The sequence below is a fragment of the Hemiscyllium ocellatum genome, unplaced genomic scaffold (genome assembly GCF_020745735.1).
Source record: "Hemiscyllium ocellatum isolate sHemOce1 unplaced genomic scaffold, sHemOce1.pat.X.cur. scaffold_1593_pat_ctg1, whole genome shotgun sequence".
Taxonomy (NCBI): Eukaryota; Metazoa; Chordata; class Chondrichthyes; order Orectolobiformes; family Hemiscylliidae; genus Hemiscyllium; species Hemiscyllium ocellatum.
The window spans coordinates 52,108-75,050 of record NW_026867825.1 but is presented as its reverse complement, the minus strand read 5'-3'; the positions used below and the strand labels follow the sequence as shown (position 1 = coordinate 75,050).

Genomic DNA, 22,943 nt, shown 5'->3' with positions numbered 1-22,943 from the left:
TCTGCTTAACCAAGATCGCGCGAGATTTGGCCAGGGCCTGGTAGGCAATCGAGCCCAAGGATCCTGCAGGCTGGGCCGGGGGCCTGGCCTCGGACACTGCCCCATCCGTCTTCAACATCTCTGGACGAAGGAAACGCAGGAAAGTTGATTTTTCACAATGTCCTGGGACTCCACAACATTTTCAGACTCCTAGGATATCGCGATGGAACGGATTGGGCGCTTGTGCTGTGGTGCCGAGCTCTGCAACACCATCGTCCGAGATCACCACCATCTTGGATCCTCACAGTGCATTGAGAGGAGAAAATCCACAAAAACACACAATGAGAGGTCAGGGCGCAGTATTTAAAGTCTGCCATGCTGCATGGAACTGTGCAGCTCCAGTGGCCTAATGGATAAGGCACTGGCCTCCTAAGCCAGGGGTTCTGGGTTCAAATCCCATCTGGGGTGTCTGACTCTTCCTTGTCTGTCCTTAATCTGCTTTGCCAACAACTGCTTATCTGCATTCAGTTGATAGGGTGAGGTGTTCCCTGTCGCCTTACGCAGCTCTTTTGGGATCTGCAGGATTAAAGCTGAATTCCCTGAAACAGACAGCACAGACACAATGGCTGAAAACCTGCTGAGAATCTCCTGGGGCTGGCATGGTGGCTCAGTGGGTAGCACTGCTGCCTCGCAGCATCGGGGACCTGACTTTGATTCCTCCCTTGGCTTTCTGTTTGTGTCGAGTTTGCACCTTCTCTCCATGGGCTACTGCGGGTGCTTTGCTTTCCTCCCACAGCCCAAAGATGTGCAGGTTCGCTGGATTGGCTTTGGGGAATGCAGGCTGAGAGGATAGTGGTTGGGCCTGGATGGGATGCTCATCAGAGGCTGAGTGTGGACTTGCTGGGGTGAATGGCTTGCCCCCCTCACTCTCGGGCTTTTATCAACAAGTTTGGAGCACATGGTCAGAGCTCTGCTGCAGATCGCAGTCAAGGCTTCGCTAAGGGACTGGCATCCAGGTGTGTGTTCATATCCTTCTTTTCCCTGATCTTCCAGAATGTTCTCTAGCTTTGGCCAAAGGGGTCATCAGCTGGGTTCACATCATCCAATGGAGTCACCTTGCCCGTAGCTAGACAACGGATTGACTCAGACTGACACTTCCAGTCATCGAGTCATAGAGATGTACAGCACACAAACACACCCTCGGTCGAACAGATATCCCGACCCAATCTAGTCCCACCTGCCAGCACCCGGCCCATCTCCCTCCAAACTCTTCCTATACGTATACCCATCCAGATGCCTTTGAAATGATGTAATTGTACCAGCCTCGACCACTTCCTCTGGCAGCTCATTCACACACACACACCACCTTCTGCCTGAAAATGTTGTCCCTTTGGTCTCTTTTATATCTTTTCCCTCTCACCCTAAACCTAAGCCCTCTAGTTCTGGACTCCCACACCCCAGGGAAAAGACCTTGGCTGTTTACCCTATTCATGTTCCTCATGATTTTATAAACCTCTGTATGGTCAGCCCTCAGCCTCCGATGCTTGGATCCTATCCTTAGAGGAAGCGGTATCAGCTTCCACCGCTGTGCCTCTGTGTCCAACCTCATCCGTCCTCTTTTCCAGGTCTCCCAGCTGCTGTTCATGCTTCTGCAGCACGATAGAGATCGGGGCCAGCTTCTCCTCTATCTGCTTAACCAAGATCGCGCGAGATTTGGCCAGGGCCTGGTAGGCAATCGAGCCCAAGGATCCTGCAGGCTGGGCCGGGGGCCTGGCCTCGGACACTGCCCCATCCGTCTTCAACATCTCTGGACGAAGGAAACGCAGGAAAGTTGATTTTTCACAATGTCCTGGACTCCACAACATTTTCAGACTCCTAGGATATCGCGATGGAACGGATTGGGCGCTTGTGCTGTGGTGCCGAGCTCTGCAACACCATCGTCCGAGATCACCACCATCTTGGATCCTCACAGTGCATTGAGAGGAGAAAATCCACAAAAACACACAATGAGAGGTCAGGGCGCAGTATTTAAAGTCTGCCATGCTGCATGGAACTGTGCAGCTCCAGTGGCCTAATGGATAAGGCACTGGCCTCCTAAGCCAGGGGTTCTGGGTTCAAATCCCATCTGGGGTGTCTGACTCTTCCTTGTCTGTCCTTAATCTGCTTTGCCAACAACTGCTTATCTGCATTCAGTTGATGGGTGAGGTGTTCCCTGTCGCCTTACGCAGCTCTTTTGGGGATCTGCAGGATTAAGCTGAATTCCCTGAAACAGACAGCACAGACACAATGGCTGAAAACCTGCTGAGAATCTCCTGGGGCTGGCATGGTGGCTCAGTGGGTAGCACTGCTGCCTCGCAGCATCGGGGACCTGACTTTGATTCCTCCCTTGGCTTTCTGTTTGTGTCGAGTTTGCACCTTCTCTCCATGGGCTACTGCGGGTGCTTTGCTTTCCTCCCACAGCCCAAAGATGTGCAGGTTCGCTGGATTGGCTTTGGGGAATGCAGGCTGAGAGGATAGTGGTTGGGCCTGGATGGGATGCTCATCAGAGGCTGAGTGTGGACTTGCTGGGGTGAATGGCTTGCCCCCCTCACTCTCGGGCTTTTATCAACAAGTTTGGAGCACATGGTCAGAGCTCTGCTGCAGATCGCAGTCAAGGCTTCGCTAAGGGACTGGCATCCAGGTGTGTGTTCATATCCTTCTTTTCCCTGATCTTCCAGAATGTTCTCTAGCTTTGGCCAAAGGGGTCATCAGCTGGGTTCACATCATCCAATGGAGTCACCTTGCCCGTAGCTAGACAACGGATTGACTCAGACTGACACTTCCAGTCATCGAGTCATAGAGATGTACAGCACACAAACACACCCTCGGTCGAACAGATATCCCGACCCAATCTAGTCCCACCTGCCAGCACCCGGCCCATCTCCCTCCAAACTCTTCCTATACGTATACCCATCCAGATGCCTTTGAAATGATGTAATTGTACCAGCCTCGACCACTTCCTCTGGCAGCTCATTCCACACACACACACCACCTTCTGCCTGAAAATGTTGTCCCTTTGGTCTCTTTTATATCTTTTCCCTCTCACCCTAAACCTAAGCCCTCTAGTTCTGGACTCCCACACCCCAGGGAAAAGACCTTGGCTGTTTACCCTATTCATGTTCCTCATGATTTTATAAACCTCTGTATGGTCAGCCCTCAGCCTCCGATGCTTGGATCCTATCCTTAGAGGAAGCGGTATCAGCTTCCACCGCTGTGCCTCTGTGTCCAACCTCATCCGTCCTCTTTTCCAGGTCTCCCAGCTGCTGTTCATGCTTCTGCAGCACGATAGAGATCGGGGCCAGCTTCTCCTCTATCTGCTTAACCAAGATCGCGCGAGATTTGGCCAGGGCCTGGTAGGCAATCGAGCCCAAGGATCCTGCAGGCTGGGCCGGGGGCCTGGCCTCGGACACTGCCCCATCCGTCTTCAACATCTCTGGACGAAGGAAACGCAGGAAAGTTGATTTTTCACAATGTCCTGGGACTCCACAACATTTTCAGACTCCTAGGATATCGCGATGGAACGGATTGGGCGCTTGTGCTGTGGTGCCGAGCTCTGCAACACCATCGTCCGAGATCACCACCATCTTGGATCCTCACAGTGCATTGAGAGGAGAAAATCCACAAAAACACACAATGAGAGGTCAGGGCGCAGTATTTAAAGTCTGCCATGCTGCATGGAACTGTGCAGCTCCAGTGGCCTAATGGATAAGGCACTGGCCTCCTAAGCCAGGGGTTCTGGGTTCAAATGCCGTCTGGGGTGTCTGACTCTTCCTTGTCTGTCCTTAATCTGCTTTGCCAACAACTGCTTATCTGCATTCAGTTGATAGGGTGAGGTGTCGCCTTACGCAGCTCTTTTGGGATCTGCAGGATTAAAGCTGAATTCCCTGAAACAGACAGCACAGACACAATGGCTGAAAACCTGCTGAGAATCTCCTGGGGCTGGCATGGTGGCTCAGTGGGTAGCACTGCTGCCTCGCAGCATCGGGGACCTGACTTTGATTCCTCCCTTGGCTTTCTGTTTGTGTCGAGTTTGCACCTTCTCTCCATGGGCTACTGCGGGTGCTTTGCTTTCCTCCCACAGCCCAAAGATGGGCAGGTTCGCTGGATTGGCTTTGGGGAATGCAGGCTGAGAGGATAGTGGTTGGGCCTGGATGGGATGCTCATCAGAGGCTGAGTGTGGACTTGCTGGGGTGAATGGCTTGCCCCCCTCACTCTCGGGCTTTTATCAACAAGTTTGGAGCACATGGTCAGAGCTCTGCTGCAGATCGCAGTCAAGGCTTCGCTAAGGGACTGGCATCCAGGTGTGTGTTCATATCCTTCTTTTCCCTGATCTTCCAGAATGTTCTCTAGCTTTGGCCAAAGGGTCATCAGCTGGGTTCACATCATCCAATGGAGTCACCTTGCCCGTAGCTAGACAACGGATTGACTCAGACTGACACTTCCAGTCATCGAGTCATATAGATGTACAGCACACAAACACACCCTCGGTCGAACAGATATCCCGACCCCAATCTAGTCCCACCTGCCAGCACCCGGCCCATCTCCCTCCAAACTCTTCCTATACGTATACCCATCCAGATGCCTTTGAAATGATGTAATTGTACCAGCCTCGACCACTTCCTCTGGCAGCTCATTCCACACACACACACCACCTTCTGCCTGAAAATGTTGTCCCTTTGGTCTCTTTTATATCTTTTCCCTCTCACCCTAAACCTAAGCCCTCTAGTTCTGGACTCCCACACCCCAGGGAAAAGACCTTGGCTGTTTACCCTATTCATGTTCCTCATGATTTTATAAACCTCTGTATGGTCAGCCCTCAGCCTCCGATGCTTGGATCCTATCCTTAGAGGAAGCGGTATCAGCTTCCACCGCTGTGCCTCTGTGTCCAACCTCATCCGTCCTCTTTTCCAGGTCTCCCAGCTGCTGTTCATGCTTCTGCAGCACGATAGAGATCGGGGCCAGCTTCTCCTCTATCTGCTTAACCAAGATCGCGCGAGATTTGGCCAGGGCCTGGTAGGCAATCGAGCCCAAGGATCCTGCAGGCTGGGCCGGGGGCCTGGCCTCGGACACTGCCCCATCCGTCTTCAACATCTCTGGACGAAGGAAACGCAGGAAAGTTGATTTTTCACAATGTCCTGGGACTCCACAACATTTTCAGACTCCTAGGATATCGCGATGGAACGGATTGGGCGCTTGTGCTGTGGTGCCGAGCTCTGCAACACCATCGTCCGAGATCACCACCATCTTGGATCCTCACAGTGCATTGAGAGGAGAAAATCCACAAAAACACACAATGAGAGGTCAGGGCGCAGTATTTAAAGTCTGCCATGCTGCATGGAACTGTGCAGCTCCAGTGGCCTAATGGATAAGGCACTGGCCTCCTAAGCCAGGGGTTCTGGGTTCAAATCCCATCTGGCGTGTCTGACTCTTCCTTGTCTGTCCTTAATCTGCTTTGCCAACAACTGCTTATCTGCATTCCGTTGATAGGGTGAGGTGTTCCCTGTCGCCTTACGCAGCTCTTTTGGGGATCTGCAGGATTAAAGCTGAATTCCCTGAAACAGACAGCACAGACACAATGGCTGAAACCTGCTGAGAATCTCCTGGGGCTGGCATGGTGGCTCAGTGGGTAGCACTGCTGCCTCGCAGCATCGGGGACCTGACTTTGATTCCTCCCTTGGCTTTCTGTTTGTGTCGAGTTTGCACCTTCTCTCCATGGGCTACTGCGGGTGCTTTGCTTTCCTCCCACAGCCCAAAGATGTGCAGGTTCGCTGGATTGGCTTTGGGGAATGCAGGCTGAGAGGATAGTGGTTGGGCCTGGATGGGATGCTCATCAGAGGCTGAGTGTGGACTTGCTGGGGTGAATGGCTTGCCCCCCTCACTCTCGGGCTTTTATCAACAAGTTTGGAGCACATGGTCAGAGCTCTGCTGCAGATCGCAGTCAAGGCTTCGCTAAGGGACTGGCATCCAGGTGTGTGTTCATATCCTTCTTTTCCCTGATCTTCCAGAATGTTCTCTAGCTTTGGCCAAAGGGGTCATCAGCTGGGTTCACATCATCCAATGGAGTCACCTTGCCCGTAGCTAGACAACGGATTGACTCAGACTGACACTTCCAGTCATCGAGTCATAGAGATGTACAGCACACAAACACACCCTCGGTCGAACAGATATCCCGACCCAATCTAGTCCCACCTGCCAGCACCCGGCCCATCTCCCTCCAAACTCTTCCTATACGTATACCCATCCAGATGCCTTTGAAATGATGTAATTGTACCAGCCTCGACCACTTCCTCTGGCAGCTCATTCCACACACACACACCACCTTCTGCCTGAAAATGTTGTCCCTTTGGTCTCTTTTATATCTTTTCCCTCTCACCCTAAACCTAAGCCCTCTAGTTCTGGACTCCCACACCCCAGGGAAAAGACCTTGGCTGTTTACCCTATTCATGTTCCTCATGATTTTATAAACCTCTGTATGGTCAGCCCTCAGCCTCCGATGCTTGGATCCTATCCTTAGAGGAAGCGGTATCAGCTTCCACCGCTGTGCCTCTGTGTCCAACCTCATCCGTCCTCTTTTCCAGGTCTCCCAGCTGCTGTTCATGCTTCTGCAGCACGATAGAGATCGGGGCCAGCTTCTCCTCTATCTGCTTAACCAAGATCGCGCGAGATTTGGCCAGGGCCTGGTAGGCAATCGAGCCCAAGGATCCTGCAGGCTGGGCCGGGGGCCTGGCCTCGGACACTGCCCCATCCGTCTTCAACATCTCTGGACGAAGGAAACGCAGGAAAGTTGATTTTTCACAATGTCCTGGGACTCCACAACATTTTCAGACTCCTAGGATATCGCGATGGAACGGATTGGGCGCTTGTGCTGTGGTGCCGAGCTCTGCAACACCATCGTCCGAGATCACCACCATCTTGGATCCTCACAGTGCATTGAGAGGAGAAAATCCACAAAAACACACAATGAGAGGTCAGGGCGCAGTATTTAAAGTCTGCCATGCTGCATGGAACTGTGCAGCTCCAGTGGCCTAATGGATAAGGCACTGGCCTCCTAAGCCAGGGGTTCTGGGTTCAAATCCCATCTGGCGTGTCTGACTCTTCCTTGTCTGTCCTTAATCTGCTTTGCCAACAACTGCTTATCTGCATTCCGTTGATAGGGTGAGGTGTTCCCTGTCGCCTTACGCAGCTCTTTTGGGGATCTGCAGGATTAAAGCTGAATTCCCTGAAACAGACAGCACAGACACAATGGCTGAAAACCTGCTGAGAATCTCCTGGGGCTGGCATGGTGGCTCAGTGGGTAGCACTGCTGCCTCGCAGCATCGGGGACCTGACTTTGATTCCTCCCTTGGCTTTCTGTTTGTGTCGAGTTTGCACCTTCTCTCCATGGGCTACTGCGGGTGCTTTGCTTTCCTCCCACAGCCCAAAGATGTGCAGGTTCGCTGGATTGGCTTTGGGGAATGCAGGCTGAGAGGATAGTGGTTGGGCCTGGATGGGATGCTCATCAGAGGCTGAGTGTGGACTTGCTGGGGTGAATGGCTTGCCCCCCTCACTCTCGGGCTTTTATCAACAAGTTTGGAGCACATGGTCAGAGCTCTGCTGCAGATCGCAGTCAAGGCTTCGCTAAGGGACTGGCATCCAGGTGTGTGTTCATATCCTTCTTTTCCCTGATCTTCCAGAATGTTCTCTAGCTTTGGCCAAAGGGGTCATCAGCTGGGTTCACATCATCCAATGGAGTCACCTTGCCCGTAGCTAGACAACGGATTGACTCAGACTGACACTTCCAGTCATCGAGTCATAGAGATGTACAGCACACAAACACACCCTCGGTCGAACAGATATCCCGACCCAATCTAGTCCCACCTGCCAGCACCCGGCCCATCTCCCTCCAAACTCTTCCTATACGTATACCCATCCAGATGCCTTTGAAATGATGTAATTGTACCAGCCTCGACCACTTCCTCTGGCAGCTCATTCCACACACACACACCACCTTCTGCCTGAAATGTTGTCCCTTTGGTCTCTTTTATATCTTTTCCCTCTCACCCTAAACCTAAGCCCTCTAGTTCTGGACTCCCACACCCCAGGGAAAAGACCTTGGCTGTTTACCCTATTCATGTTCCTCATGATTTTATAAACCTCTGTATGGTCAGCCCTCAGCCTCCGATGCTTGGATCCTATCCTTAGAGGAAGCGGTATCAGCTTCCACCGCTGTGCCTCTGTGTCCAACCTCATCCGTCCTCTTTTCCAGGTCTCCCAGCTGCTGTTCATGCTTCTGCAGCACGATAGAGATCGGGGCCAGCTTCTCCTCTATCTGCTTAACCAAGATCGCGCGAGATTTGGCCAGGGCCTGGTAGGCAATCGAGCCCAAGGATCCTGCAGGCTGGGCCGGGGCCTGGCCTCGGACACTGCCCCCATCCGTCTTCAACATCTCTGGACGAAGGAAACGCAGGAAAGTTGATTTTTCACAATGTCCTGGGACTCCACAACATTTTCAGACTCCTAGGATATCGCGATGGAACGGATTGGGCGCTTGTGCTGTGGTGCCGAGCTCTGCAACACCATCGTCCGAGATCACCACCATCTTGGATCCTCACAGTGCATTGAGAGGAGAAAATCCACAAAAACACACAATGAGAGGTCAGGGCGCAGTATTTAAAGTCTGCCATGCTGCATGGAACTGTGCAGCTCCAGTGGCCTAATGGATAAGGCACTGGCCTCCTAAGCCAGGGGTTCTGGGTTCAAATCCCATCTGGCGTGTCTGACTCTTCCTTGTCTGTCCTTAATCTGCTTTGCCAACAACTGCTTATCTGCATTCAGTTGATAGGGTGAGGTGTTCCCTGTCGCCTTACGCAGCTCTTTTGGGGATCTGCAGGATTAAAGCTGAATTCCCTGAAACAGACAGCACAGACACAATGGCTGAAAACCTGCTGAGAATCTCCTGGGGCTGGCATGGTGGCTCAGTGGGTAGCACTGCTGCCTCGCAGCATCGGGGACCTGACTTTGATTCCTCCCTTGGCTTTCTGTTTGTGTCGAGTTTGCACCTTCTCTCCATGGGCTACTGCGGGTGCTTTGCTTTCCTCCCACAGCCCAAAGATGTGCAGGTTCGCTGGATTGGCTTTGGGGAATGCAGGCTGAGAGGATAGTGGTTGGGCCTGGATGGGATGCTCATCAGAGGCTGAGTGTGGACTTGCTGGGGTGAATGGCTTGCCCCCCTCACTCTCGGGCTTTTATCAACAAGTTTGGAGCACATGGTCAGAGCTCTGCTGCAGATCGCAGTCAAGGCTTCGCTAAGGGACTGGCATCCAGGTGTGTGTTCATATCCTTCTTTTCCCTGATCTTCCAGAATGTTCTCTAGCTTTGGCCAAAGGGGTCATCAGCTGGGTTCACATCATCCAATGGAGTCACCTTGCCCGTAGCTAGACAACGGATTGACTCAGACTGACACTTCCAGTCATCGAGTCATATAGATGTACAGCACACAAACACACCCTCGGTCGAACAGATATCCCGACCCCAATCTAGTCCCACCTGCCAGCACCCGGCCCATCTCCCTCCAAACTCTTCCTATACGTATACCCATCCAGATGCCTTTGAAATGATGTAATTGTACCAGCCTCGACCACTTCCTCTGGCAGCTCATTCCACACACACACACACCACCTTCTGCCTGAAAATGTTGTCCCTTTGGTCTCTTTTATATCTTTTCCCTCTCACCCTAAACCTAAGCCCTCTAGTTCTGGACTCCCACACCCCAGGGAAAAGACCTTGGCTGTTTACCCTATTCATGTTCCTCATGATTTTATAAACCTCTGTATGGTCAGCCCTCAGCCTCCGATGCTTGGATCCTATCCTTAGAGGAAGCGGTATCAGCTTCCACCGCTGTGCCTCTGTGTCCAACCTCATCCGTCCTCTTTTCCAGGTCTCCCAGCTGCTGTTCATGCTTCTGCAGCACGATAGAGATCGGGGCCAGCTTCTCCTCTATCTGCTTAACCAAGATCGCGCGAGATTTGGCCAGGGCCTGGTAGGCAATCGAGCCCAAGGATCCTGCAGGCTGGGCCGGGGGCCTGGCCTCGGACACTGCCCCATCCGTCTTCAACATCTCTGGACGAAGGAAACGCAGGAAAGTTGATTTTTCACAATGTCCTGGGACTCCACAACATTTTCAGACTCCTAGGATATCGCGATGGAACGGATTGGGCGCTTGTGCTGTGGTGCCGAGCTCTGCAACACCATCGTCCGAGATCACCACCATCTTGGATCCTCACAGTGCATTGAGAGGAGAAAATCCACAAAAACACACAATGAGAGGTCAGGGCGCAGTATTTAAAGTCTGCCATGCTGCATGGAACTGTGCAGCTCCAGTGGCCTAATGGATAAGGCACTGGCCTCCTAAGCCAGGGGTTCTGGGTTCAAATCCCATCTGGGGTGTCTGACTCTTCCTTGTCTGTCCTTAATCTGCTTTGCCAACAACTGCTTATCTGCATTCAGTTGATAGGGTGAGGTGTTCCCTGTCGCCTTACGCAGCTCTTTTGGGGATCTGCAGGATTAAAGCTGAATTCCCTGAAACAGACAGCACAGACACAATGGCTGAAAACCTGCTGAGAATCTCCTGGGGCTGGCATGGTGGCTCAGTGGGTAGCACTGCTGCCTCGCAGCATCGGGGACCTGACTTTGATTCCTCCCTTGGCTTTCTGTTTGTGTCGAGTTTGCACCTTCTCTCCATGGGCTACTGCGGGTGCTTTGCTTTCCTCCCACAGCCCAAAGATGTGCAGGTTCGCTGGATTGGCTTTGGGGAATGCAGGCTGAGAGGATAGTGGTTGGGCCTGGATGGGATGCTCATCAGAGGCTGAGTGTGGACTTGCTGGGGTGAATGGCTTGCCCCCCTCACTCTCGGGCTTTTATCAACAAGTTTGGAGCACATGGTCAGAGCTCTGCTGCAGATCGCAGTCAAGGCTTCGCTAAGGGACTGGCATCCAGGTGTGTGTTCATATCCTTCTTTTCCCTGATCTTCCAGAATGTTCTCTAGCTTTGGCCAAAGGGGTCATCAGCTGGGTTCACATCATCCAATGGAGTCACCTTGCCCGTAGCTAGACAACGGATTGACTCAGACTGACACTTCCAGTCATCGAGTCATATAGATGTACAGCACACAAACACACCCTCGGTCGAACAGATATCCCGACCCAATCTAGTCCCACCTGCCAGCACCCGGCCCATCTCCCTCCAAACTCTTCCTATACGTATACCCATCCAGATGCCTTTGAAATGATGTAATTGTACCAGCCTCGACCACTTCCTCTGGCAGCTCATTCCACACACACACACCACCTTCTGCCTGAAAATGTTGTCCCTTTGGTCTCTTTTATATCTTTTCCCTCTCACCCTAAACCTAAGCCCTCTAGTTCTGGACTCCCACACCCCAGGGAAAAGACCTTGGCTGTTTACCCTATTCATGTTCCTCATGATTTTATAAACCTCTGTATGGTCAGCCCTCAGCCTCCGATGCTTGGATCCTATCCTTAGAGGAAGCGGTATCAGCTTCCACCGCTGTGCCTCTGTGTCCAACCTCATCCGTCCTCTTTTCCAGGTCTCCCAGCTGCTGTTCATGCTTCTGCAGCACGATAGAGATCGGGGCCAGCTTCTCCTCTATCTGCTTAACCAAGATCGCGCGAGATTTGGCCAGGGCCTGGTAGGCAATCGAGCCCAAGGATCCTGCAGGCTGGGCCGGGGGCCTGGCCTCGGACACTGCCCCATCCGTCTTCAACATCTCTGGACGAAGGAAACGCAGGAAAGTTGATTTTTCACAATGTCCTGGGACTCCACAACATTTTCAGACTCCTAGGATATCGCGATGGAACGGATTGGGCGCTTGTGCTGTGGTGCCGAGCTCTGCAACACCATCGTCCGAGATCACCACCATCTTGGATCCTCACAGTGCATTGAGAGGAGAAAATCCACAAAAACACACAATGAGAGGTCAGGGCGCAGTATTTAAAGTCTGCCATGCTGCATGGAACTGTGCAGCTCCAGTGGCCTAATGGATAAGGCACTGGCCTCTTAAGCCAGGGGTTCTGGGTTCAAATCCCATCTGGGGTGTCTGACTCTTCCTTGTCTGTCCTTAATTTGCTTTGCCAACAACTGCTTATCTGCATTCAGTTGATAGGGTGAGGTGTTCCCTGTCGCCTTACGCAGCTCTTTTGGGGATCTGCAGGATTAAAGCTGAATTCCCTGAAACAGACAGCACAGACACAATGGCTGAAAACCTGCTGAGAATCTCCTGGGGCTGGCATGGCGGCTCAGTGGGTAGCACTGCTGCCTCGCAGCATCGGGGACCTGACTTTGATTCCTCCCTTGGCTTTCTGTTTGTGTCGAGTTTGCACCTTCTCTCCATGGGCTACTGCGGGTGCTTTGCTTTCCTCCCACAGCCCAAAGATGTGCAGGTTCGCTGGATTGGCTTTGGGGAATGCAGGCTGAGAGGATAGTGGTTGGGCCTGGATGGGATGCTCATCAGAGGCTGAGTGTGGACTTGCTGGGGTGAATGGCTTGCCCCCCTCACTCTCGGGCTTTTATCAACAAGTTTGGAGCACATGGTCAGAGCTCTGCTGCAGATCGCAGTCAAGGCTTCGCTAAGGGACTGGCATCCAGGTGTGTGTTCATATCCTTCTTTTCCCTGATCTTCCAGAATGTTCTCTAGCTTTGGCCAAAGGGGTCATCAGCTGGGTTCACATCATCCAATGGAGTCACCTTGCCCGTAGCTAGACAACGGATTGACTCAGACTGACACTTCCAGTCATCGAGTCATAGAGATGTACAGCACACAAACACACCCTCGGTCGAACAGATATCCCGACCCAATCTAGTCCCACCTGCCAGCACCCGGCCCATCTCCCTCCAAACTCTTCCTATACGTATACCCATCCAGATGCCTTTGAAATGATGTAATTGTACCAGCCTCGACCACTTCCTCTGGCAGCTCATTCCACACACACACCCACCTTCTGCCTGAAAATGTTGTCCCTTTGGTCTCTTTTATATCTTTTCCCTCTCACCCTAAACCTAAGCCCTCTAGTTCTGGACTCCCACACCCCAGGGAAAAGACCTTGGCTGTTTACCCTATTCATGTTCCTCATGATTTTATAAACCTCTGTATGGTCAGCCCTCAGCCTCCGATGCTTGGATCCTATCCTTAGAGGAAGCGGTATCAGCTTCCACCGCTGTGCCTCTGTGTCCAACCTCATCCGTCCTCTTTTCCAGGTCTCCCAGCTGCTGTTCATGCTTCTGCAGCACGATAGAGATCGGGGCCAGCTTCTCCTCTATCTGCTTAACCAAGATCGCGCGAGATTTGGCCAGGGCCTGGTAGGCAATCGAGCCCAAGGATCCTGCAGGCTGGGCCGGGGGCCTGGCCTCGGACACTGCCCCATCCGTCTTCAACATCTCTGGACGAAGGAAACGCAGGAAAGTTGATTTTTCACAATGTCCTGGGACTCCACAACATTTTCAGACTCCTAGGATATCGCGATGGAACGGATTGGGCGCTTGTGCTGTGGTGCCGAGCTCTGCAACACCATCGTCCGAGATCACCACCATCTTGGATCCTCACAGTGCATTGAGAGGAGAAAATCCACAAAACACACAATGAGAGGTCAGGGCGCAGTATTTAAAGTCTGCCATGCTGCATGGAACTGTGCAGCTCCAGTGGCCTAATGGATAAGGCACTGGCCTCCTAAGCCAGGGGTTCTGGGTTCAAATCCCATCTGGGGTGTCTGACTCTTCCTTGTCTGTCCTTAATCTGCTTTGCCAACAACTGCTTATCTGCATTCAGTTGATAGGGTGAGGTGTTCCCTGTCGCCTTACGCAGCTCTTTTGGGGATCTGCAGGATTAAAGCTGAATTCCCTGAAACAGACAGCACAGACACAATGGCTGAAAACCTGCTGAGAATCTCCTGGGGCTGGCATGGTGGCTCAGTGGGTAGCACTGCTGCCTCGCAGCATCGGGGACCTGACTTTGATTCCTCCCTTGGCTTTCTGTTTGTGTCGAGTTTGCACCTTCTCTCCATGGGCTACTGCGGGTGCTTTGCTTTCCTCCCACAGCCCAAAGATGTGCAGGTTCGCTGGATTGGCTTTGGGGAATGCAGGCTGAGAGGATAGTGGTTGGGCCTGGATGGGATGCTCATCAGAGGCTGAGTGTGGACTTGCTGGGGTGAATGGCTTGCCCCCTCACTCTCGGGCTTTTATCAACAAGTTTGGAGCACATGGTCAGAGCTCTGCTGCAGATCGCAGTCAAGGCTTCGCTAAGGGACTGGCATCCAGGTGTGTGTTCATATCCTTCTTTTCCCTGATCTTCCAGAATGTTCTCTAGCTTTGGCCAAAGGGGTCATCAGCTGGGTTCACATCATCCAATGGAGTCACCTTGCCCGTAGCTAGACAACGGATTGACTCAGACTGACACTTCCAGTCATCGAGTCATATAGATGTACAGCACACAAACACACCCTCGGTCGAACAGATATCCCGACCCAATCTAGTCCCACCTGCCAGCACCCGGCCCATCTCCCTCCAAACTCTTCCTATACGTATACCCATCCAGATGCCTTTGAAATGATGTAATTGTACCAGCCTCGACCACTTCCTCTGGCAGCTCATTCCACACACACACACCACCTTCTGCCTGAAAATGTTGTCCCTTTGGTCTCTTTTATATCTTTTCCCTCTCACCCTAAACCTAAGCCCTCTAGTTCTGGACTCCCACACCCCAGGGAAAAGACCTTGGCTGTTTACCCTATTCATGTTCCTCATGATTTTATAAACCTCTGTATGGTCAGCCCTCAGCCTCCGATGCTTGGATCCTATCCTTAGAGGAAGCGGTATCAGCTTCCACCGCTGTGCCTCTGTGTCCAACCTCATCCGTCCTCTTTTCCAGGTCTCCCAGCTGCTGTTCATGCTTCTGCAGCACGATAGAGATCGGGGCCAGCTTCTCCTCTATCTGCTTAACCAAGATCGCGCGAGATTTGGCCAGGGCCTGGTAGGCAATCGAGCCCAAGGATCCTGCAGGCTGGGCCGGGGGCCTGGCCTCGGACACTGCCCCATCCGTCTTCAACATCTCTGGACGAAGGAAACGCAGGAAAGTTGATTTTTCACAATGTCCTGGGACTCCACAACATTTTCAGACTCCTAGGATATCGCGATGGAACGGATTGGGCGCTTGTGCTGTGGTGCCGAGCTCTGCAACACCATCGTCCGAGATCACCACCATCTTGGATCCTCACAGTGCATTGAGAGGAGAAAATCCACAAAAACACACAATGAGAGGTCAGGGCGCAGTATTTAAAGTCTGCCATGCTGCATGTAACTATGCAGCTCCAGTGGCCTAATGGATAAGGCACTGGCCTCCTAAGCCAGGGGTTCTGGGTTCAAATCCCATCTGGCGTGTCTGACTCTTCCTTGTCTGTCCTTAATCTGCTTTGCCAAAAACTGCTTATCTGCATTCAGTTGATAGGGTGAGGTGTCCCTGTCGCCTTACGCAGCTCTTTTGGGGATCTGCAGGATTAAAGCTGAATTCCCTGAAACAGACAGCACAGACACAATGGCTGAAAACCTGCTGAGAATCTCCTGGGGCTGGCATGGTGGCTCAGTGGGTAGCACTGCTGCCTCGCAGCATCGGGGACCTGACTTTGATTCCTCCCTTGGCTTTCTGTTTGTGTCGAGTTTGCACCTTCTCTCCATGGGCTACTGCGGGTGCTTTGCTTTCCTCCCACAGCCCAAAGATGTGCAGGTTCGCTGGATTGGCTTTGGGGAATGCAGGCTGAGAGGATAGTGGTTGGGCCTGGATGGGATGCTCATCAGAGGCTGAGTGTGGACTTGCTGGGGTGAATGGCTTGCCCCCCTCACTCTCGGGCTTTTATCAACAAGTTTGGAGCACATGGTCAGAGCTCTGCTGCAGATCGCAGTCAAGGCTTCGCTAAGGGACTGGCATCCAGGTGTGTGTTCATATCCTTCTTTTCCCTGATCTTCCAGAATGTTCTCTAGCTTTGGCCAAAGGGGTCATCAGCTGGGTTCACATCATCCAATGGAGTCACCTTGCCCGTAGCTAGACAACGGATTGACTCAGACTGACACTTCCAGTCATCGAGTCATATAGATGTACAGCACACAAACACACCCTCGGTCGAACAGATATCCCGACCCAATCTAGTCCCACCTGCCAGCACCCGGCCCATCTCCCTCCAAACTCTTCCTATACGTATACCCATCCAGATGCCTTTGAAATGATGTAATTGTACCAGCCTCGACCACTTCCTCTGGCAGCTCATTCCACACACACACACCACCTTCTGCCTGAAAATGTTGTCCCTTTGGTCTCTTTTATATCTTTTCCCTCTCACCCTAAACCTAAGCCCTCTAGTTCTGGACTCCCACACCCCAGGGAAAAGACCTTGGCTGTTTACCCTATTCATGTTCCTCATGATTTTATAAACCTCTGTATGGTCAGCCCTCAGCCTCCGATGCTTGGATCCTATCCTTAGAGGAAGCGGTATCAGCTTCCACCGCTGTGCCTCTGTGTCCAACCTCATCCGTCCTCTTTTCCAGGTCTCCCAGCTGCTGTTCATGCTTCTGCAGCACGATAGAGATCGGGGCCAGCTTCTCCTCTATCTGCTTAACCAAGATCGCGCGAGATTTGGCCAGGGCCTGGTAGGCAATCGAGCCCAAGGATCCTGCAGGCTGGGCCGGGGGCCTGGCCTCGGACACTGCCCCATCCGTCTTCAACATCTCTGGACGAAGGAAACGCAGGAAAGTTGATTTTTCACAATGTCCTGGGACTCCACAACATTTTCAGACTCCTAGGATATCGCGATGGAACGGATTGGGCGCTTGTGCTGTGGTGCCGAGCTCTGCAACACCATCGTCCGAGATCACCACCATCTTGGATCCTCACAGTGCATTGAGAGGAGAAAATCCACAAAAACACACAATGAGAGGTCAGGGCGCAGTATTTAAAGTCTGCCATGCTGCATGGAACTGTGCAGCTCCAGTGGCCTAATGGATAAGGCACTGGCCTCCTAAGCCAGGGGTTCTGGGTTCAAATCCCATCTGGCGTGTCTGACTCTTCCTTGTCTGTCCTTAATCTGCTTTGCCAACAACTGCTTATCTGCATTCAGTTGATAGGGTGCGGTGTTCCCTGTCGCCTTACGCAGCTCTTTTGGGGATCTGCAGGATTAAAGCTGAATTCCCTGAAACAGACAGCACAGACACAATGGCTGAAAACCTGCTGAGAATCTCCTGGGGCTGGCATGGTGGCTCAGTGGGTAGCACTGCTGCCTCGCAGCATCGGGACCTGACTTTGATTCCTCCCTTGGCTTTCTGTTTGTGTCGAGTTTGCACCTTCTCTCCATGGGCTACTGCGGGTGCTTTGCTTTCCTCCCACAGCCCAAAGATGTGCAGGTTCGCTGGATTGGCTTTGGGGAATGCAGGCTGAGAGGATAGTGGTTGGGCCTGGATGGGATGCTCATCAGAGGCTGAGTGTGGACTTGCTGGGGTGAATGGCTTGCCCCCTCACTCTCGGGCTTTTATCAACAAGTTTGGAGCACATGGTCAGAGCTCTGCTGCAGATCGCAGTCAAGGCTTCGCTAAGGGACTGGCATCCAGGTGTGTGTTCATATCCTTCTTTTCCCTGATCTTCCAGAATGTTCTCTAGCTTTGGCCAAAGGGGTCATCAGCTGGGTTCACATCATCCAATGGAGTCACCTTGCCCGTAGCTAGACAACGGATTGACTCAGACTGACACTTCCAGTCATCGAGTCATAGAGATGTACAGCACACAAACACACCCTCGGTCGAACAGATATCCCGACCCAATCTAGTCCCACCTGCCAGCACCCGGCCCATCTCCCTCCAAACTCTTCCTATACGTATACCCATCCAGATGCCTTTGAAATGATGTAATTGTACCAGCCTCGACCACTTCCTCTGGCAGCTCATTCCACACACACACACCACCTTCTGCCTGAAAATGTTGTCCCTTTGGTCTCTTTTATATCTTTTCCCTCTCACCCTAAACCTAAGCCCTCTAGTTCTGGACTCCCACACCCCAGGGAAAAGACCTTGGCTGTTTACCCTATTCATGTTCCTCATGATTTTATAAACCTCTGTATGGTCAGCCCTCAGCCTCCGATGCTTGGATCCTATCCTTAGAGGAAGCGGTATCAGCTTCCACCGCTGTGCCTCTGTGTCCAACCTCATCCGTCCTCTTTTCCAGGTCTCCCAGCTGCTGTTCATGCTTCTGCAGCACGATAGAGATCGGGGCCAGCTTCTCCTCTATCTGCTTAACCAAGATCGCGCGAGATTTGGCCAGGGCCTGGTAGGCAATCGAGCCCAAGGATCCTGCAGGCTGGGCCGGGGGCCTGGCCTCGGACACTGCCCCATCCGTCTTCAACATCTCTGGACGAAGGAAACGCAGGAAAGTTGATTTTTCACAATGTCCTGGGACTCCACAACATTTTCAGACTCCTAGGATATCGCGATGGAACGGATTGGGCGCTTGTGCTGTGGTGCCGAGCTCTGCAACACCATCGTCCGAGATCACCACCATCTTGGATCCTCACAGTGCATTGAGAGGAGAAAATCCACAAAAACACACAATGAGAGGTCAGGGCGCAGTATTTAAAGTCTGCCATGCTGCATGGAACTGTGCAGCTCCAGTGGCCTAATGGATAAGGCACTGGCCTCCTAAGCCAGGGGTTCTGGGTTCAAATCCCATCTGGCGTGTCTGACTCTTCCTTGTCTGTCCTTAATCTGCTTTGCCAACAACTGCTTATCTGCATTCAGTTGATAGGGTGAGGTGTTCCCTGTCGCCTTACGCAGCTCTTTTGGGATCTGCAGGATTAAAGCTGAATTCCCTGAAACAGACAGCACAGACACAATGGCTGAAAACCTGCTGAGAATCTCCTGGGGCTGGCATGGTGGCTCAGTGGGTAGCACTGCTGCCTCGCAGCATCGGGGACCTGACTTTGATTCCTCCCTTGGCTTTCTGTTTGTGTCGAGTTTGCACCTTCTCTCCATGGGCTACTGCGGGTGCTTTGCTTTCCTCCCACAGCCCAAAGATGTGCAGGTTCGCTGGATTGGCTTTGGGGAATGCAGGCTGAGAGGATAGTGGTTGGGCCTGGATGGGATGCTCATCAGAGGCTGAGTGTGGACTTGCTGGGGTGAATGGCTTGCCCCCCTCACTCTCGGGCTTTTATCAACAAGTTTGGAGCACATGGTCAGAGCTCTGCTGCAGATCGCAGTCAAGGCTTCGCTAAGGGACTGGCATCCAGGTGTGTGTTCATATCCTTCTTTTCCCTGATCTTCCAGAATGTTCTCTAGCTTTGGCCAAAGGGGTCATCAGCTGGGTTCACATCATCCAATGGAGTCACCTTGCCCGTAGCTAGACAACGGATTGACTCAGACTGACACTTCCAGTCATCGAGTCATAGAGATGTACAGCACACAAACACACCCTCGGTCGAACAGATATCCCGACCCAATCTAGTCCCACCTGCCAGCACCCGGCCCATCTCCCTCCAAACTCTTCCTATACGTATACCCATCCAGATGCCTTTGAAATGATGTAATTGTACCAGCCTCGACCACTTCCTCTGGCAGCTCATTCCACACACACACACCACCTTCTGCCTGAAAATGTTGTCCCTTTGGTCTCTTTTATATCTTTTCCCTCTCACCCTAAACCTAAGCCCTCTAGTTCTGGACTCCCCACACCCCAGGGAAAAGACCTTGGCTGTTTACCCTATTCATGTTCCTCATGATTTTATAAACCTCTGTATGGTCAGCCCTCAGCCTCCGATGCTTGGATCCTATCCTTAGAGGAAGCGGTATCAGCTTCCACCGCTGTGCCTCTGTGTCCAACCTCATCCGTCCTCTTTTCCAGGTCTCCCAGCTGCTGTTCATGCTTCTGCAGCACGATAGAGATCGGGGCCAGCTTCTCCTCTATCTGCTTAACCAAGATCGCGCGAGATTTGGCCAGGGCCTGGTAGGCAATCGAGCCCAAGGATCCTGCAGGCTGGGCCGGGGGCCTGGCCTCGGACACTGCCCCATCCGTCTTCAACATCTCTGGACGAAGGAAACGCAGGAAAGTTGATTTTTCACAATGTCCTGGGACTCCACAACATTTTCAGACTCCTAGGATATCGCGATGGAACGGATTGGGCGCTTGTGCTGTGGTGCCGAGCTCTGCAACACCATCGTCCGAGATCACCACCATCTTGGATCCTCACAGTGCATTGAGAGGAGAAAATCCACAAAAACACACAATGAGAGGTCAGGGCGCAGTATTTAAAGTCTGCCATGCTGCATGGAACTGTGCAGCTCCAGTGGCCTAATGGATAAGGCACTGGCCTCCTAAGCCAGGGGTTCTGGGTTCAAATCCCATCTGGGGTGTCTGACTCTTCCTTGTCTGTCCTTAATCTGCTTTGCCAACAACTGCTTATCTGCATTCAGTTGATAGGGTGAGGTGTTCCCTGTCGCCTTACGCAGCTCTTTTGGGGATCTGCAGGATTAAAGCTGAATTCCCTGAAACAGACAGCACAGACACAATGGCTGAAAACCTGCTGAGAATCTCCTGGGGCTGGCATGGTGGCTCAGTGGGTAGCACTGCTGCCTCGCAGCATCGGGGACCTGACTTTGATTCCTCCCTTGGCTTTCTGTTTGTGTCGAGTTTGCACCTTCTCTCCATGGGCTACTGCGGGTGCTTTGCTTTCCTCCCACAGCCCAAAGATGTGCAGGTTCGCTGGATTGGCTTTGGGGAATGCAGGCTGAGAGGATAGTGGTTGGGCCTGGATGGGATGCTCATCAGAGGCTGAGTGTGGACTTGCTGGGGTGAATGGCTTGCCCCCCTCACTCTCGGGCTTTTATCAACAAGTTTGGAGCACATGGTCAGAGCTCTGCTGCAGATCGCAGTCAAGGCTTCGCTAAGGGACTGGCATCCAGGTGTGTGTTCATATCCTTCTTTTCCCTGATCTTCCAGAATGTTCTCTAGCTTTGGCCAAAGGGGTCATCAGCTGGGTTCACATCATCCAATGGAGTCACCTTGCCCGTAGCTAGACAACGGATTGACTCAGACTGACACTTCCAGTCATCGAGTCATAGAGATGTACAGCACACAAACACACCCTCGGTCGAACAGATATCCCGACCCAATCTAGTCCCACCTGCCAGCACCCGGCCCATCTCCCTCCAAACTCTTCCTATACGTATACCCATCCAGATGCCTTTGAAATGATGTAATTGTACCAGCCTCGACCACTTCCTCTGGCAGCTCATTCCACACACACACACCACCTTCTGCCTGAAAATGTTGTCCCTTTGGTCTCTTTTATATCTTTTCCCTCTCACCCTAAACCTAAGCCCTCTAGTTCTGGACTCCCACACCCCAGGGAAAAGACCTTGGCTGTTTACCCTATTCATGTTCCTCATGATTTTATAAACCTCTGTATGGTCAGCCCTCAGCCTCCGATGCTTGGATCCTATCCTTAGAGGAAGCGGTATCAGCTTCCACCGCTGTGCCTCTGTGTCCAACCTCATCCGTCCTCTTTTCCAGGTCTCCCAGCTGCTGTTCATGCTTCTGCAGCACGATAGAGATCGGGGCCAGCTTCTCCTCTATCTGCTTAACCAAGATCGCGCGAGATTTGGCCAGGGCCTGGTAGGCAATCGAGCCCAAGGATCCTGCAGGCTGGGCCGGGGGCCTGGCCTCGGACACTGCCCCCATCCGTCTTCAACATCTCTGGACGAAGGAAACGCAGGAAAGTTGATTTTTCACAATGTCCTGGGACTCCACAACATTTTCAGACTCCTAGGATATCGCGATGGAACGGATTGGGCGCTTGTGCTGTGGTGCCGAGCTCTGCAACACCATCGTCCGAGATCACCACCATCTTGGATCCTCACAGTGCATTGAGAGGAGAAAATCCACAAAAACACACAATGAGAGGTCAGGGCGCAGTATTTAAAGTCTGCCATGCTGCATGGAACTGTGCAGCTCCAGTGGCCTAATGGATAAGGCACTGGCCTCCTAAGCCAGGGGTTCTGGGTTCAAATCCCATCTGGGGTGTCTGACTCTTCCTTGTCTGTCCTTAATCTGCTTTGCCAACAACTGCTTATCTGCATTCAGTTGATAGGGTGAGGTGTTCCCTGTCGCCTTACGCAGCTCTTTTGGGGATCTGCAGGATTAAAGCTGAATTCCCTGAAACAGACAGCACAGACACAATGGCTGAAAACCTGCTGAGAATCTCCTGGGGCTGGCATGGTGGCTCAGTGGGTAGCACTGCTGCCTCGCAGCATCGGGGACCTGACTTTGATTCCTCCCTTGGCTTTCTGTTTGTGTCGAGTTTGCACCTTCTCTCCATGGGCTACTGCGGGTGCTTTGCTTTCCTCCCACAGCCCAAAGATGTGCAGGTTCGCTGGATTGGCTTTGGGGAATGCAGGCTGAGAGGATAGTGGTTGGGCCTGGATGGGATGCTCATCAGAGGCTGAGTGTGGACTTGCTGGGGTGAATGGCTTGCCCCCCTCACTCTCGGGCTTTTATCAACAAGTTTGGAGCACATGGTCAGAGCTCTGCTGCAGATCGCAGTCAAGGCTTCGCTAAGGGACTGGCATCCAGGTGTGTGTTCATATCCTTCTTTTCCCTGATCTTCCAGAATGTTCTCTAGCTTTGGCCAAAGGGGTCATCAGCTGGGTTCACATCATCCAATGGAGTCACCTTGCCCGTAGCTAGACAACGGATTGACTCAGACTGACACTTCCAGTCATCGAGTCATAGAGATGTACAGCACACAAACACACCCTCGGTCGAACAGATATCCCGACCCAATCTAGTCCCACCTGCCAGCACCCGGCCCATCTCCCTCCAAACTCTTCCTATACGTATACCCATCCAGATG

At 52.4% G+C, this 22,943-nt stretch overlaps 7 non-coding genes across 7 annotated transcripts; all 7 read left to right on the top strand.

Annotated features, from left to right (window-relative positions):
* Positions 1 to 374: 374 nt before the first annotated feature.
* trnar-ccu (transfer RNA arginine (anticodon CCU)) lies at positions 375 to 447 on the top strand. Its single transcript has one exon. It is a non-coding gene; the product is annotated as a tRNA-Arg (tRNA).
* Positions 448 to 2,039: 1,592 nt separating this feature from the next.
* Positions 2,040 to 2,112, top strand: trnar-ccu (transfer RNA arginine (anticodon CCU)). The gene has a single exon. It is a non-coding gene; the product is annotated as a tRNA-Arg (tRNA).
* Positions 2,113 to 10,370: 8,258 nt separating this feature from the next.
* Positions 10,371 to 10,443, top strand: trnar-ccu (transfer RNA arginine (anticodon CCU)). Its single transcript has one exon. It is a non-coding gene; the product is annotated as a tRNA-Arg (tRNA).
* Positions 10,444 to 12,038: 1,595 nt separating this feature from the next.
* Positions 12,039 to 12,111, top strand: trnak-cuu (transfer RNA lysine (anticodon CUU)). The gene has a single exon. It is a non-coding gene; the product is annotated as a tRNA-Lys (tRNA).
* Positions 12,112 to 13,704: 1,593 nt separating this feature from the next.
* On the top strand, positions 13,705 to 13,777 carry trnar-ccu (transfer RNA arginine (anticodon CCU)). Its single transcript has one exon. It is a non-coding gene; the product is annotated as a tRNA-Arg (tRNA).
* Positions 13,778 to 20,372: 6,595 nt separating this feature from the next.
* trnar-ccu (transfer RNA arginine (anticodon CCU)) lies at positions 20,373 to 20,445 on the top strand. Its single transcript has one exon. It is a non-coding gene; the product is annotated as a tRNA-Arg (tRNA).
* Positions 20,446 to 22,041: 1,596 nt separating this feature from the next.
* trnar-ccu (transfer RNA arginine (anticodon CCU)) lies at positions 22,042 to 22,114 on the top strand. The gene has a single exon. It is a non-coding gene; the product is annotated as a tRNA-Arg (tRNA).
* Positions 22,115 to 22,943: the final 829 nt, after the last annotated feature.